General features: G+C 36.8%; 1 protein-coding gene across 1 annotated transcript in view; it reads left to right on the top strand.

Annotated features, from left to right (window-relative positions):
• Positions 1 to 17,569, top strand: part of NFIB (nuclear factor I B) — a 109,111-nt gene that overhangs the window by 942 nt on the left and 90,600 nt on the right. The gene's annotated exons all lie outside the window — the stretch shown is intronic.

Below are 17,569 nucleotides of genomic sequence, written 5' to 3'. Positions count from 1 at the left end.
TAATGTTTGTTAATGGACCTTGTGACTGGGGTCCTACTGGAAGTTAAGTTGCTACTGCACAGGTGAAGTAGGTGCCCTGTATCTGATGGTGGTATGTTGTGCAAGGTTAAGGTCTAGCCTTGATAAACCTTGCAGCCATCACAGATACCTCAGAGAAGGTAAAATTGAATTGAGTAGGAATGAGGTTTCTTGTGTTCCATCTTGAGACATTTCTGAGATAATGAGCATACTATTGTTCCTCCTACTTCTGTGTTAAGATTTGTGGGTTCTTCCACCTCCCTGTTAAGATCTATGGGTTCTTCTGTTTCAGAGGGAGATGATTATCTGTCATGGCTAAAATGACTTCAAGTTGTGTAAAGCAACAACAAACTCCCGTTACTCTTTTATATTTTTTTTTTTCCAAAGTTTCTTAAGTGTTGTGAAGTTGGGTCAGTAGTATGCCATATCAGCACTCAACAGTACCATCCTTTAATCTGGCCATCCACATCACAACCAGTTTTGGAAGCTGGTCAGAAAAGCAGGGTCAGAGCTGTGCAGTGTGGTTTTGGCACACCTTCCGCTGTTTCTTCATGCTTTTGCTTTTTGTAAAAAGGTATCTGTTAACCCTGAAAAAACATGCTAACTGATAAGTGTCAGCATACTTGTTGTGGTTTGGCTACCCTAACCGCCATTGTGAACAACTTTCTGATGTTTGTGTTTGCAGGGGTGGTGCTGCACATGGAGGGCAAGGGTCCCCTCATCAGGTTGCACACCTTCCCTCCATTCTGCTCACTCTCTGCCACACTCGGCTCAGTGTCAGAGGCTTTCTGCTGGCCTGGAGTGGTGCTGTGGGGATGAAGTTAAGGACCAAGGCATCTCTCTTGAGCAAACTTTTATCTGGACAGCCTGTAGTGTTTATCTGCAGCTTTTTTTTTCTTCTTTCTTTCTTTTTTTTTTTTTTTTCTGGTAAAAAGAGTGAAGAATAGATACTGAGTTCCAAAGCTCTGACTCATATGGCCACAATGAAGTATTAGGATACAGCCATTTCCTATCTTTGTTTAGAAATCAACTGACAAGGCCTGGCGGATGCAGGCCCTCAGCTGCAGGGCTTCATGGAAGGAAATGCTTTTCGTCTTTATTGAGTACTGAGTGCTATTTAGCAATTACTTTGCGCATTGCATGTGGCAAGCATTGTGTAAAATGCTTTTCTGCGTCTTTCTATACACTGCAACCACCTGAGGCTCTAACGTGATTAAAATGTACTTCAGGAACAGTACTTGCAAGGTGGTTAGAAAAGGGCGGTGAGGAAGGCAGCTAATTGCAAGAGAGCTGTCTGCTTGCACAATGCCTTTCTGAGGAGCTCAGGCTGTACTACAGATACAAATAAAATATTGCCAATACTTCTTTGAATCGAGAAATATCTCAAGGCCACATGAAATTAGGCAGAGAAAAAACATGTGTGTCTTGTCTGATGTTGCAGACTCTTGGGTGGAACTAGGAGTAGGTGGTGCCAGTTCTGGCTCCTATTCTTCTGCTCTGACCACTAATTCCACTTAAGTTTGGGTGTCATAATCTCAGAAAAGGCAGCACATTTGCATGTAGTGAGAGTGAATGTCTCGAAAAAAAAATAATAAAAAGAACTCTCAGGGTAGGTAATGAAACAATAAAATAAGGAATGGGAGTACTAAAAGAAAAACAATGACAATTGGAAACGTCTGTGGTCGCTGTGTATTTATCCTTAGTCTTGAAATTCATTGACACTCTTTTCATTATTTTTTTCTAGATTCTTCTGTAAATGACTCTTGCATTCTTTCATTTATGAACAGTAGAAACAATGGTGATCCTTTTTATCTGTATGGTTTCATGATTTCATTTACATCTCAGAGACAAACTGTTTATTGGTAACTTACTATTCTCTTCTTCAACAAGGCCTTATTGGCATTTGCCATCAGTGTTAGAGAACAAACACACTTACAAAAATGGAAAAAGCATAATCCTGGAAACTGTCCAAAGCAAGGTTAGGAGCCTACGTATGGACAAATGCTCTTGCTTGGAATGGGATAGAACATAGTCTCTGGTTCATGTGCTTCTGGTCTGTGTGTGTGTTTTTAGTTTTTGTTGAGCCAAAATTAAACACAGTGGAGTTTACTGTTTGCTAATCACCATGTGTTTACTTTCCCTTCCAAAACTGCAGTTGCCAACCAATACTTTTTCTACCCAGTGCTATGAATCTGTCCAAATAAACATGGGAAGTAGTAAAACAATGACACTACATGAAAATACACCCTCATTCATTAAACAGAGTCCAAAAATTTTTGTGGAATTTAGCAGTAGCAGAGAAATGTGCATCTTGTGGTCTCTCCAGAATAAGAAAAAGTAATAGCATAACAAAAATGATGTTCTGCACTGAATCTCAAGAAAAACGGATATGAATGAATATTCTTTTATTTTATGCTCCCTCTGTAATTCCCGTGGGTTGGTGCACTTTGGATATCCATGATGTTATGTTAATTAGGAAGGCACATATCTTATCCTACAGAGAAGTAGTAATCAATTCTGACTGCTACTAAAGGTTACCAATACATTCTTCAAAGTGAATTTTCAGAGTGCTTCTCTTACAGAACATTGAAGCAATGGCAGAAGTTTTAAATGCAAATATTTTGCTTTTATGACCAACTAATGTTGTGAGAAAAGCCTTATCAGTGTGACAGTAAAGAAGCTGCACCAAGCAGCTGTCCAGCTTTTCCTGACTACCAAATTCAGTTAATCTGCAAAAATTTTGATCATGGAAGAACTTATGCTAATGTTGGTGGATGACTCACAAATGACTCAAAAGTAGCATTAAGCATGAATATTGGTGATGAGTGAGTTGGAGGATGGAAGATCTTTTTTCAAGACCTCACGCTGTGTTGAACACATTGAGAGATAACGGAAAGTGCACAGACACGTTAGATCTCATCCAAAGAAGGTGATATTCAGCTCATCAGCTTTCTTTGCTTGGGTTTTAGAGGAAAGTGGATTTCTGCATAAATCATTACGATACTGCCTGCTGTGAGAACTGGACCAGGGGTTGGGTTGTAAGTGCAGCCAGCAACAAACATCAGGAGAATGTTCATGGTGTATGTAAAACATCTTGAGGGACCCATGCTCTTGTCACCCTGTTTTCCTGAGATGCTGTCTTGAAGCGTACATTCGTTGTGCCTTGTGGACCCTTCTTGATTGACCTTGGCAACAAGTGGAACAACTGTTGCTTACTTTCAGCAAACCGCCTACTTGTTCTTGTAGATGTGGTTTTCTGAACCCTTTTGAGAGCACAGAACATTTAAGCATCCACACTTGAATCTTAAGACCTGTCATGCAAAGTGATTGCCTGGGTCTGTCTGGTGCCTTGAAACAGCTACAGTATTACCATTACTGCTCTGCCCCTGTGTTTTTCTTTTTATATCTTTGTTTGGTTTAAACCTACAAAAGGTGCCCTCATTCCTTTGGTTGATAATTGCTTTTCTTCTTGAGAAAATGTTATTAGTGTTTTTGAGTCTGAATGGTAAGAAAAATATTTCTGTTATAGTTGTGAGCACGTCTTTTAAAATGAGATGCGGTGTACAATTTGCCTTACTAGTCTGCACCGAGGCAAGTTGAAATATAAATAACAAGATGTGTGAACTTCCTGAAATCCTGTATAGTCCTGGAAGAGGCTCCAGATATAAAGCTCAGCAGTTACCCCTAGGATGCCTAGGAGTAAACCATTTTGCTAGCATTAAGTGCTTGTCCAAGCCACTCTTAGGACATGTGTAGCTCGATCTAGATGACACTTTCCTTGGAAAAATTCTGGGGAGCTGAAGTTTAAATGAACAGGTTGGTACATGAACTACAACTAGCCAAATATTATTTTGATTGTGAAGGTAATTTTAAAAATTAGGTAAGCACAGTACTGATAGTTGGAAAGCACTGTCCTTTGTCACAACCTGTGCAACAGTTGTAAGACATTCAAAAATATTTATTTGTATTTTACCCAGCAAGGAATACTTAAATCAACTGGACAACAGGAAGGCGCTGTTTCTATCTCCTCTGAACAAGCTGTGAGTACAGAGGAAGTTGGTGAATGCAAAAGGGAGGCAAAAGCAAAGGATAATGTGTCTGTGATTTCTCTTAAAGTGCCAATAAAGATATTTAAACATTTTTAGTCATATATTACATCAGTTTTCCATTACATGAAGTGAAATTCTCAGATCAAAAGAAATGGTATCAATATCTTTGAACAAATTTGATAGTACAAGCAGCCTACAGAGCTGCTCCTTAGCCAGCTTGCTTCCTTTACATTTGAAAAATCTATAGAAATGACAGCTGAGATCAAAATGTCATCATACTGAACACTGTGAAAAAAACAACAGAGATATAATACCTGCCCTAAGGAGTTTATGATCTGCTGCAAGATTTGGTGCCAGGAAGGAGTGTAGCACACGGTGAGACCATGGGAGAGGTTGTAGTTCTAGGAATTTGTGGTGACTACTGTGTCCTGCTAGATAAACATCATTCATCATTCAGCATCATTCATTGAGGTTAAGACACAAGCAAAAACACTGGTGCATTTGGCAATCCTGGCAAGTCATCTGTCTTGTGACAGTCTTGAATTTGTGAGATGAAGTTGCTGTCAACTTAATTTCTGAAATTTTATTGTTCTGGCTTGAGGACAGAATAATTTAGGGCTGGACTCCTTTAACTTCCTTATTTGTTGACTGGCTGTAGTGAGCATGCTCACTCCTACAGAGGAGCATCTCCAGCACATTTATATCCAAAAGAAGACTATTGTTCTTAAAGTTCATAGTTCAAAGTTTTCTTTTCCTCTTGCATTTCTGATAAGCTGAGCAATACCTTCCTGATATGAACATTTCAGTTGCTGGGAGTCAACTAAACTCAGGTTACCTGAAAGAGGAAAACTACCTGTGTTGGCATGGGATGCTGCGTTCTTCAGCTGCCTTCATTGCCTTCCAGTTTCCTTGGACTGTTTCTGTGAAGGAGGCAGACTCTATTGGCAAAGCACACGAACAGATAGTCACCACTACGGCAATTCTGCCTCTCCTCAGGGCATTCTTAAATGTATTATCATAGCTCGTAGAAGCTGAATTGAATACCTGCATAAATGTTCTGAATGGGGAGAAAGGGCATGTCATTATGGCAGTCATTAAGCAAAGGCCACAACTTCTGTGTGAAAGTGTGTCAAATGATAAGATACAGTTATGTTATGACCACAGGAATTTTGCCATATCAGATCGGAACAGAGGGCCAGGATGCTGCATGCAGTGCTTGGTGTAGCACCCCGTATTTGATAGCAGAGGAGGAATGTGCAAGAAAGCCATTAATTGACAGTTGCAGAATAACCTGCCCATAGGGGAAGTAGCTTTCTAAGCTCAGGCAATTAGTGGTTTTCTTTTGCCTTTTAGTAGGAGTTTGTATACTTTGCCTTTAGTGAGCAAGCAGTTTAGTTTGCTGAATAAGAGTTTTCACTTGGCTGCAGGAGACTTTGTAATTGTGTTGTGCTGCTACTTTCAGAGCTTAGGCTTTGCTGACCCTTCTGTGAGTCTTACATAAAATACAAATGGAAAGGGGCAGGCTGAGAGACCTCAAAAATGGAAGGAAGATGTATTTCAGTAAGATACCAATACTGCAATCGTAATAATTCACCCTCCTGGGAGATCTTTGAAGCCTTTTTTCTTTTTTTTTTTTTTTTTTTTTTTTTTTTAGTGTCTGTAGGCAAAAATATTTATCCATCCCATGCAGGGATGTCTCCTACAAAATAATAATAATGATAATAAAAAACAACCAAGTATTTAATTGAAATACACTGTACTTTTTAGATAGTAAATTTTAGAGATATGAAATATAACATTATGTAAACATTCTAATCCTTGGCTTTGTAATACCAACCAGTAAATAATAATGCTACCTTCAATATCTAGCTTCCTTCTTATCAAATGCTTCACTAAAATGCACATCTCTAAGATTTCTTGTTCTGTGCTCTGTGCCAGAGGGAATATTACATCACTCCTTTGAGAAAAGATGGAGTAGTAGTGCTAACTGCTTTATGGATACAAATGTTTTCCTGAAATTTACACTAAATATTTTAAAAATTTTCTTCTTATTCTCTCATGTCGTCTACACTGTGCTATATATCTCCTTTTTTAAGAAACAAACAAACACCACCTATCTGGGTGCTCAACTAACCAGCTTTTCAATCTGACAGCTGCTGTCGAGTTCATAGGCCCAACACTTCCAAAGTGATTGTAGTCTATAATTTATAGCCACATGATTTTTGTTGTCAAACATTTTTTCTAATCCCAGAAGAAATTAAATCTCTGGTTATTCCCAGACATAAAAAGCTGGTACTTTTGGAGTGTTTTGGGGATACAATGGTGAATTAAGAGTTAAGTAAGTGACCAGTTCGTGTTGAACTGAATATTCACACTGTTGCTGGATCCTTAATCCCTAAGCAGATGCTTTACCACAGTTTCATTATAGTCCAGAAGTACCTCTTGTATGAGAAAATGCAGTCATGCAGAAACATTGCAAACACTATTGACTTGCCTACTGCTTTTTGCTGCTCCTTCTTTCTTCCTTTCTTTTAATTTCTTCCTTTAAAAAAATTATATATATATATATAAATAATTTTATTTTATTTTGTTTTAGTTTATTTCATTTTATTTTATTTCAACAGGATACTTTGTCGGTTTAACTTTCAGGCCCATTTACCTTTCCCTTGCCCTTTACCTACTATTTCTGTTTTGCTTCTGAATTAAATTAATATAATGGATGTGATGACCTAAAAGGCCTTCATTATGAACTGCTTATGAACTTGCTTTCAAACAGGACTTTTTTTTTTTTAATTATCAGATGAGGCTTCTCTTGCTTTTTCACGTCATGGAATTTCAAATACCTTAAGTCTTGCGATACTATATTTTGTGAATAAGAGAGAGGAGAAAATAGAGAAATTTTAGTTCTTCCTTTTGTTAACCTGCTCTTGTTTTGGGCAGAAAAAGAAAGGGATTTTGTTACTGAAAGTTGAAGATCTGCCAGCTTGTAAAGTATTCCTTTTTGTATGAAGGAGATTAAGTTGGCATTTTATGCAGTTCTCTTGTGTGCACCTTCATGTCTTGTCATAAAGCATGTAATTACTGCATTTCACTATCAGCAATCATTCTTAAGGTAAAACCCACTATAAATCTCTCATTAGTGAAAGTAAGACAAAGAAGGAGTACACCTTCAAAAAGAGAACTATGTGTTAAAGAAGTTAATCTTTTCATTGCACAATAGACGAAGAATAAATAATTTTCATGTAGGGCTTTTCTTTTACATGCCATCAAAATGGTTTGTGATAACAGGTCTGGTACAAGGCTTTTGTAAACACTGGGTTTTATTCAGGTGGGGTTGATCTTCCTTCCGTGTTGCATTCAAATAAGGTAGTCTCTCTTCAAGTCTATGAGGCTGGGTCACATCCTCCTTGTGGCCTAACTGTACCATGGCAAACAGATTTTGATGCTGCTTATGATATGGAGAGTGGAAAGCCATCACAGCTTGCTCTGTGCCATGTATTTACTGCCACCACCAGGATGAAGGCTATTTTCTGGGAAAGCAAAGAGAGCATGTGGCTAGACCATGTTCCACTAACAAGCTTTGACCTGAATTATAGCCCCATCATATGTGACAGACACTGACCATCAGAGCAATGGCTGGCAAATTTGAGATTCTTCTGTTCTAGGCTGAGAAGTGGTATATCTTGCTCTTGTAGTAAGACCCATCTTCTACTGTCCAGGTCCATCAAGTCAATAGATGAATATTTAACAAAGTGGATTTTTCTTCTTGTTTTCAAAGATTTCCAGAGTTACCAGATCTTAACAAAAAGTCCTGAAAATTATTGTTTGCTACCTTCCAGAGTAAGTTTTATTGATAATTAAAAGATACTTAAAATCTCTTCCTTGTTATGTTAGTATTTCAAGACAGCGTTTTCCAATGGAAGACCTATTGTGAGGTCATTGGCATCTTGTATTTTGTGACAGCACTCAGTGGACTGCTATCCCCTTCTGACAAATTTGTTGTTCTAAAAAGGAGAGGAAAGAAAAAGGTAAAAAATGACTGAAAGGGAGGAGGGAGCTGTGTTTATGCTTGGTGAATGATTACATACAGTTAAGATTTTCTGAGTAAGAAGACCCAACGTTATACATTTAGTTTCTGAGATTTACATACATGCCTGTCAATAGAAACACATGACCAAACAAAGTTCAGGCAATATTTTAGAACTGTCTGGAGCCAGAGACAGCTTATAATGTTGCTATACTGCATTTCAAAATGAAATTCACTAAGAGATAATATTCAGTTGTTGGAATAGGAAGCTAAAAGTCAGCAAAGCTGAATTCCTCTTCCTTCTGACACTCCCCCTCGTCATCAAAGAAAAAAATAGAAAAATCTATTAAACAAGTTATTTTTCACACTACAAATAAGATTGTTCCATGGCAAAACTAATTTCTATGAAACCTGCTAATGTATAATATCAATTGGAATCAAGATGAAACATTCTAAATAAATTAGTTCTTCCAGAAGTTGAAGTGAGAGCCAAACCACAAGCTCTTCTTTGCCTCTTTGAAAGACTTAGATGTCAGATGGAATGCTTTCTAAAACAAGGATGTGCTTGAGGGGAGAAAGAAGAAAAGTATTTTGTTAACCAAAATAAGTAGAATTTAGTGTTAGTATTGCAGCTTTCCTATTTAGAAAAAGCAATAGGAGAGGAAACGGGCTTAAACTAAAATTGAGTTTCAGTGTAAGGTACACTTGACACTGCATAACCCACTTCCTATTTATACATCCTCTGAAGTTGCCTAGTTTTGTTCTTCCAAGGGCAGAATGATTTACTAAATTTACAAGGTCTGTTACAGAGAAGAGAATGTGTATTAAGTTAGTTCCTTCAGGTGAGTGTGTACACATCCTAGAGTCTTGACACATTGTGCAGAGAGAAATATAAAACAAAGACAACAACATTGCACTCTTGACCTTTTTCCCAACCGTTTGAGCCAAATTACTGTAATCAGTATCAAGTGCAACTATTGCTTCAGCATAATGAGCTATCTTTGCTCTCAGATCTAATTGGACTATTGCTTGTACAGAAATCACGTAGAAAAAAAATGTATAATCACCAGTTAAGTGAGTCATTGCTTTTCCAGGAGGTTACATAAAAAACATTAACTTGTTTGCTAAATGTGGGCACTTCTATTTGGGATTCATACAGAATCTGGGAAGCAGTTATTTCTTACACCATATTTATGAATAATGACAAGACGCTGCCAGCTGGTGTGTGTAAAGTTGTCTAGACCAATCTAAGAGCAGTGTGTTTGTGCATCTTTTCTTACGGCAGCTTTGAGGGCCAAGGAAGCAGACTGAATAATTTTCCAGTGACTGCTAAGTGACCTTAAACTCTAGTAGAAGTGATGCCTGCAAACTCTGCAGTTTTGGCTGCACTGACAGAAATACTAAAAAAAGAATGTTGGAAGGGTATCAGCACTCATGTTTTAGGACAAATATTATCTGAGAGAAAAAGGAAGCTTTCCACCTTGGCCTGATATTTCAGAGTTTTATAAAGGCGAAATTTTCATCATCAGAAATATATAGTAATGAACACCCTTTGAAATAGGAAAATGATGACAAATTTGGAGGTATAACCTGAAGGAGTAGGCATTTTTATCTGCAGTGTATTCTAGAGTGTTGAGTTCTGTATGCGCATAAAAAAAAATAACTCTATTGATCTGATAAAGACTCAAAAGACAGGTAAATATGAAAACTTACATTACAATTTCTATCGCTCCATTGTGCCAAGGTATTTTAGAAAAGGGTGATCAGTGCTTGAGTTTACTTACATTATTATTGCTACATCTGGATACACTGAGATGATGTGGGTAAGACAGTGACTCTCTGGAGGCATCTAGATACACTGTGATTCATTAAACATTCCTGAAGCATAGTGAAATGGAAAAGTCAGTGAAGTACTGTAATATCTTTTGTATAAGTTATGCAAGGACGTTTAAGAGTTTAGTGTTGAGGGATTAACATTGTGTGGTAGAAATCTCATTTAATTAACTAGATGATGCATTCTAAGTTGCCACTGTACAGATATTTGTAGAGAAATTAATCCCAAATCAGCAAGTATGTGTAGAACTATAAAGCCAGAGACAAAATATACTCAGTAAAGGATAACTCCATTTCTTTTTTGAAATCAAACCTATACGCATCACTGCAAAGATGGAAAGCTGCTTACTTACTTTTGTTTTGCAGTGTATACCTGCCCACAGCCCTGAGAGATGTTCTTATCCCTATTTTGGGGAAGAAGAATTATTTAACCTCCTGCTAAGACTATGTGTTTCTTGCTAAACCTTTGAGTAGGTATAAAGGTGATTCTGTTACAGAATTGTCAAAGGGACCGGATTCCCTGCTGTGCTGGCTTCCATTTGCTTGGTATCCTTGCCATGCCATCTACTTAGGGTTTCTTACCCTCTGGAGTTCATTGGGAGTCTTAGCTTTGTAATCAGTTTTCCTTTGCTGAGTCTTCTGATTTCTTGGTTGGTTACTAGAGTGGATAGGTCTAGCTATGACTTCATCCTTTGCCAATCATCAAAATATCGTTTTCATCTTTTGCACCCTTCTCACCAAGGAACAAGAGAGGCCCACTAAAATAAGAGAGCGGTGGGAAGGAAATAGCTGCAGCTTCTTCCCCTTCACCACTAGATGTATTCAAGGGGAGTCTGATAAATGATAGCTTATCGGAGAAGATTGGGCTTGCACAGGTATTAACACCCATATTTTGGTTTGGCTTGGCTGTCACTGGAGATAGTATGAAATCATGGTTGAGTTTGCAGGGCTGACAGCACAGCGAGTCCAGAAGTGGATACAGTGCACCAGATGACGCCTTTCCAGGGCTGAATAGAGAGGAAGGATCTCCTCCCTCAACCTCCTGACTGACATCAATGTCATCTTGTACAGGCCAGGAAAAGCTATCAACTAGGAAGTGACTAAGTAGATCAAATTTTAGCAAAATATTCATGTGTGTGGTTTGTGGCCAGGCCAAACCTCAAAAACTTTCATCTGTAAAAGACATTATATTCAACTAGTGTGGACTGTTCTCAAGTCATTAGAGAATTATTCATCATGGAGCTGGTTCTGAGAGTAAAAACAACAGTTGGAATCATCTCTTACAATATAAAAAACATTCAAGAAATAGAAAAGCATTTTTCCTTTACTAGGGAAGAAAAATCTACAGTGTTTAATGAAAGATCTTCTACTACTATTTTGAACAGGCTGGTTGTTATTATCTGTGCTGAGTACTTGCCTAGTAACAACTCTATTCTGTGTATTCCAGCATTCCAAATGTTTGACAATAATCATTAAAAAAAGAAGAAACAAAAGCAACCCGTCTTTTTGAGAAGGGTCTATTCTCAGTGCACATTAAGAGTCTTCAGCTTCTTTGCCTACCACTGGAAAAGAAACCCAGGCAAAACAAAGTCCCAAAATCAAAAAGCACAGACTAAACCCCAGCATGATCTGAACTCCAAGGGTAGAATACTGAGACAGTGAATGATCGCTTGGAACAGTTACGCTATCAGAAATGAGAGATTACCCAGGACAACCTATGTATTTCATTTAGGAAGACAAGTTGCAGATCTGAAGTATGCAAAGACTGACTCAGATCTTTTTTTTTTTTTGAGATCTCTATCCTCAATTACAGGTTTCTATGCCTGGGCATTATGATGGTGGGTACATTAATGCAAAACAGTACTTCTGGAAGGATGGACATGCTTTATAGTTTCAGTTAATTTTCTGTAGTAGTTAACTTGGGATTTTCAAAAACACTTTCTGAAGACAACCTTCTACTCCTGCTTGAGGAAAACGCAGGCAGGAAGTATTTCAGATCAGTATTTAAAGAAATTTTATTTTCATTTTACAAGAAGCTAAATACTTGAAAGAATTCAGCATATATATATATATATGACATCAACTTTAACTTCTCAATTCAGTTTCAGTTATATCTATCATTTATAATGGCAAAGTTGACAGATGTGTTATTAGAATTGTTGTGTACAAACAAGTTAATTTTTTAGAAAGGTTGGGTACAATCTCTAACTTCCCACTTAAGTTATCCTACTGGCCACCAGTGTGATGACTCACGAGTTAGATGTGTATTGAACAGTATGTATTTGTTAGGTTATATACTGTGGCATCTGTAAGTCCTACACAGGTAAAAAAAAATCTGTTTCGGAGATGGTTGAAATTAGTTGTGAAACTAATGAAACAGAATGCGAAATATGGATGTTGGGCCAAGCTTTTCTCTTGACCACATAACTGCATGAGCTGTAATGACATTTGTAGAATGATTTTCCGTTTACCTTGAAGTCACTGATAGATGCGATCTAATACATGGATTCAATATACATTTTTGATTGAAACATTTTTTGGGCTTCATGATTTATTAGTTGTTTTAGGATCTCTGTATCTTTTCTTACTTTCCGTCTCCAGCCAGTGGAAAATCTTTAGACAATTGAACTGCATGATGTCCTTTGGATCAGGAAGGTGTGATTCTGCGTGGAGTTTACACCCTATAAACAAATTGAGTGTATTTCCAGGTGCAGAAATGAGATTTTGAAAACTATCTTCTGTATTGATACTTGGAAGTATTAGACTGTCTTTGGTGTGAGATTGTATCTTTGCTACTTGTGGTTGAAAATGCTTAGTATCCAGTGGCAGGTAGTCAAGACGAATTTGACATAGTTGTGTCATTTATTTTGTAAGCTGCTTTTGTTGTGAGGGTTTCACCCCTGGCCTCAACAACACGTCTATTTCACTACTTGGCATCCTCTGAAGACACTGCTAATTTTAACACATTTTGTGGTTTTGTAATGTGGCAAATTCCCACTAGGTGCTAGACAAACAACTTCTGCATTTGTGATTTAAGGCACACTTGAACTGGGGCTGTCAGAGGTAAAAGATTAATACATCATTCCAGCCGATTAGTTGGTTGTCCCTCCCAGGTCCTTCATATTTGCACACTGAAAATTTTATGTAACTTTAAGTTCAGAGTTTGAAATTATTATCAAAACACAACAAGCTAACATTGCAGCATCAACAAGCAGTCTGTAACATTTTAGTTGTATTTCTAAGGAGAGCAGCACAGATTGTTCCACAAGTTGTTTTCTGCTTACTGCTCTTTCAAAAATCCTCTTTCATTTACTGTTGATGTAGAATGTTATTAATCTTCGAGTGCATATTAATGTTTAATGATAAGGCAAGAGGACATACTGGCCACACCTTAAGGAAAATAGTCTTATTCCTACAGACTATTTTCTTCCTTGCTTGGAAAACCTCATATAGCTCTCAGAATATTCATCACCATTTAACCTTGTCTTTTCCTGTAAAAAGGATGCAAAACACTAAATCCGTTCTCCAAAGGAGAATGTTTGTAATGACATGAAAAGGGAGAACAGATGGTATCATAAAGCTTAAGGGGAAAGTATAGCACTTTAATTCAAATTGTTTGACAGAGTTAAAGACAGCCACTTAGTTACCAATTGCTGAAGTTATTTATGCTCCTTTGTGCAGAAGAAAAAAAAACCACAAGAAAAGTAGAATGTTTTGTACATTTTAGAAAGAAAAGGGTAAGATAAAACATAGTGTTTTATTTATATTCATTATTTGCATATAGCAATACCCTGAACATGATTGATCTTTTTAACCAGCCTTACCAAGTAGTTAGAATTATACATATTTTATGTTTTTTTTTTTTGCTTCACAGTGGACAAGTTAACCTTGTTGCGGCGTGACAGCCTACCAGGAAAATAAACAGATCTTCATTACTTGGAATCTTTTACCATATTCCTTCCTATTTTAACTAAATTAGTTTTGCAGTGCATCAGGATTTAAATTCTGATTCAGTGCATTAACTTGTCCCCATACTGCTTTGATTGAACAGCAATGCATCCATTACCAATGCCATATCCAAAGTGACGTTTCCATACAGACTACCTGCTGTTTCATTCATAACCACAAAGCAGCCTGAAATGACTTTACTTCTTTTTACAACTTACAAGGAGTTAATGGACTGTGCTGGCCCCCTGCCAAAACCCTTAAGAAACTTTATTAATGTGTTATGAGGCTGGGACACCATAGTGCAGGATTTTATTGGTTATTCCTTTTAATGAATAAAAATATGTATGCACAATTAAAACCATGTTTTCAACCAATTGCCTTCTAATAAATGTTGAGTCTTTGACAGTGATATTTTTTAATGTTCACTAATGAAGTTTTTGTTTTTCTCTTTTCATAATCTATAACTTTACAGGGCAAGAATATTAAATTTGCATTGTGGACATTCCTTTCAGCACAGACCCTTCTACTAGCTTGCAGAATATTCTTTTCTGATGCAGAAAAAGGAGCATTGAAAGCTTCTTGTTGGACACTACTTTGTTACTCTGTCCCTATAAATGAGTTATCTCAAATGATGAAGAGAAATACTATATTGGAGTATATTGGTCTGGAGCTGCAGGCAGCTGGTATATATGGTACAAGACGTACAAAGAACTAATGTAATGTAGCTTGCTTCAAAATTAATGACAGAAGCCAGCTGCTGATAGTCATATGATGTGTTATTTTGCAAAGCTTTCTTCTCAACAGGCAATGGAATTAGTTTCTGTTACACATAAACACTTTCTAAAATTCAGAATTCACTCAATGAAGTAGATGAAAGTTGTGACAAATTTTAATGCCCGAGAACAAGAACAAGAATGTTTCATTACGTAAAGACATGTGAATGTGTTTCTAAAGGAAGGCGGTTTCCTTATTTTTCATTTCATTATTCAAACATAAATAAATGTTCCCTTGCTGCCATTGTTCACTGAGAAGCATCAACATTTGCAGCACCCTGTGTGCATTTTTCAAATAAACTAATGCTGACTTTATTTTTTTTTCCTAAGACCGATAAATAAGGAAAAAACAACACCATAGCTTTAATTAAAGTATTGGTGGGAAATAAAAAAAAAAGAAATGTGGGAGTGAAATTCAGTAGGACCAAAAGGGAATGAAAAGATTCTAGTGAATCACAAATTTTAAATAAAAATGCCTCACTCTGTTTAACTAGTTTAATACAAAAACAGATGTTGAGAATGGTTAAGTTTGCATAGAAATTTCCATTCTGTTTTCATACTTGTCACTTGGATTTGAAATTTTCAAAGCTTGCTCTATTAGAAAGCGGTTGTGCTTTGCACATAATTTGAGCAGAAAAAAAATCACAAGTATTTGCATGTTTTTAGGAAAGACCGTATATACATATATATATATATATGTATATATATATATATGTATATATATATATATGTATATAAAGAAGAGCCTTGGTGTAAAAAAAAAAAAAAAAAAAAAATCAATCTTGTGACCTTCATTCATAGTATTTTCTTGGAAAAATACCCAAAGGTAGAAAGACCAGCATTTGCTGGGAAAATGAACCTTGCTGAAGAACGCAGGAGTGAATTATTGTAGCTTTGGTGAGGGTGTGCGTGATATTTTTCTAGGAATGGCGCTTCAGGATCCCAGTTGGAGTTCTCACTAATTCATTCCTTCCTTCAACATCAGTGGAAGTTGGAAAAGACTTGCAGGACTGCCTGCAATGTATAGACCTGATGCAATTTAGGAAGGTCACTAACATCTGTAGTTAGCAAACAAAATTCATACGGAGGTGCTTCATTCAGTAGATAACCTCCAATGAAGATTATTTCATGTATACATTTTCCAAACCAAATGGAAGCATCTTTATGCTAACAGAGGCTCTACTTGCAAACTAAATCATTTCACACTTATATATAAGCACAGGTGTTGGATGTGTAGCCTCAATTTAGGTTCTTTCTAAGATTGTTTGAAATCATCAGTGCAAAAGTATCAAGACATAAGTCTCCTTTGGTGAAGAACATGAGTAAAGGACCACAAGAAGGGTCCAGAGAGCTAAGAATTAATTATATTCCCAGCACTGATTATTGTGTCTTGACTTTTGAGCATCTAAGTTATCCACACACCCCTTTTGTATACTTTTAAGTGAGATAGAATAGAGATCTTCAGGAGTAAAAATAAACAAAACACTGATGCAAGAAGAATTAATTTATGGTAACTTTTTTCTCCTCATTTTCCAGACTCAAGTACTTATTTCAGTGTTCTCTTTCGACAGATTCATATGGAATTTAGAGCTAGACATTAGCTAAGGAATGCAAAGAAAGAGGGGACCTTGATCACAACATTTCATTTAAGTCAAAACATCTGTAGTGATGCTCCTGAGAGAAGAAATTCTTTGATTTTTTTCTGTCTTGTTAATTCTTAGTAAAATAAAGTGGACATATGCAAACAGTAACTGTCAATAAATAATAATAAAAAAATATTATGCCTAAATTTCTCTTTCCTTTGAACATTCCAGAAAGTCAAGTGTCGTTGACAGCGGAAATGTGAGCGACTAATAGGAGTCTTTTCTACTCAAGTAGAATTGCTAACATATAGAGGCATTTCCTGCAGCATTAAAATTACAGCATGAATATTGTAGAATTTTTTAATATGATAAACAGAATTTCAGAGTCCTTTGAATCCCGGAAGTTAAAATTTGTTCACTTTGTGTTTAGCATAAGCTCTCTTGGCAGTAGTAAGCAGAACCTGGGGACTGGGGATAGAAACTCATTTTTTTAATTGCTTACAGCAGAAAAATTGCTGTGTTTCATGTTAATATACAGAAAGTATTGTCCTTGCTTGCAGTCCTGATAACAGAGCAGACAAAGTGAGACTCTGGAATTTGAACTTGAGAAGATTGTTCTTCTGGTTTTTTTGTTTTTTTGTTTTCCTTAATAAATAAACAGAAATGTGTACTTGATCCTTAAAATATTTCTTCCAGTCTAATTAGGTAAAAATGGAAAGGGATTTTGTGGATATCTGGTAGATTACTTGCTGTGGGGGGAAATGTCCTGTATTTGTTGTGTGTTGCAACTGAAAATGCCACGTTAAATGAGATATGAGGAGAAATGAACAGATACTCATTCTTAAAATGTATACATGACATTCACGAATGAAACATTCCCTGTGGAGAAGCAGATCAGATAATTTTACAAGTAGAATATTTTGCATGGGGGATATTTAACATGGCAGATACTTCGGAAAATGCAAATGGCAGAGAGGATGCCCCTGTGCATATCTGGTTGATCGAGTTTCAAGCATAACTGCTTGCTAGATGTATTTTGTCTTTTTTTTTTTTTCTTTTTTCTTCTTAGAGGGAAGTTTAAAGGTGTACTTATTAAATATTAATAGAAGAGAAGCCAATTGAAATTGCATGCCAATGTAGTCCTTATGCTCTTTGGAACCTTAACCCCAGCTCACTGGTACTTACAAGGACATCAGCATTACATAGCCGTGTGACTTTGATCCTGATTACTAATTAAACAGAGGGTGAAAGTCCCTAATTTCAGGAGCCTACTGAGAGGGCATAACTATCACAGTAAATGTCCTTTGTATTCATGAGGACAGAGATTTGCTCAATAGA

The sequence above is a fragment of the Lagopus leucura genome, unplaced genomic scaffold (assembly GCF_019238085.1).
Source record: "Lagopus leucura isolate 7727_CA_CO unplaced genomic scaffold, USGS_WTPT01 Super-Scaffold_100018, whole genome shotgun sequence".
Lineage (NCBI taxonomy): Eukaryota > Metazoa > Chordata > Aves > Galliformes > Phasianidae > Lagopus > Lagopus leucura.
This window is presented reverse-complemented; position numbering and strand designations above follow the sequence as displayed.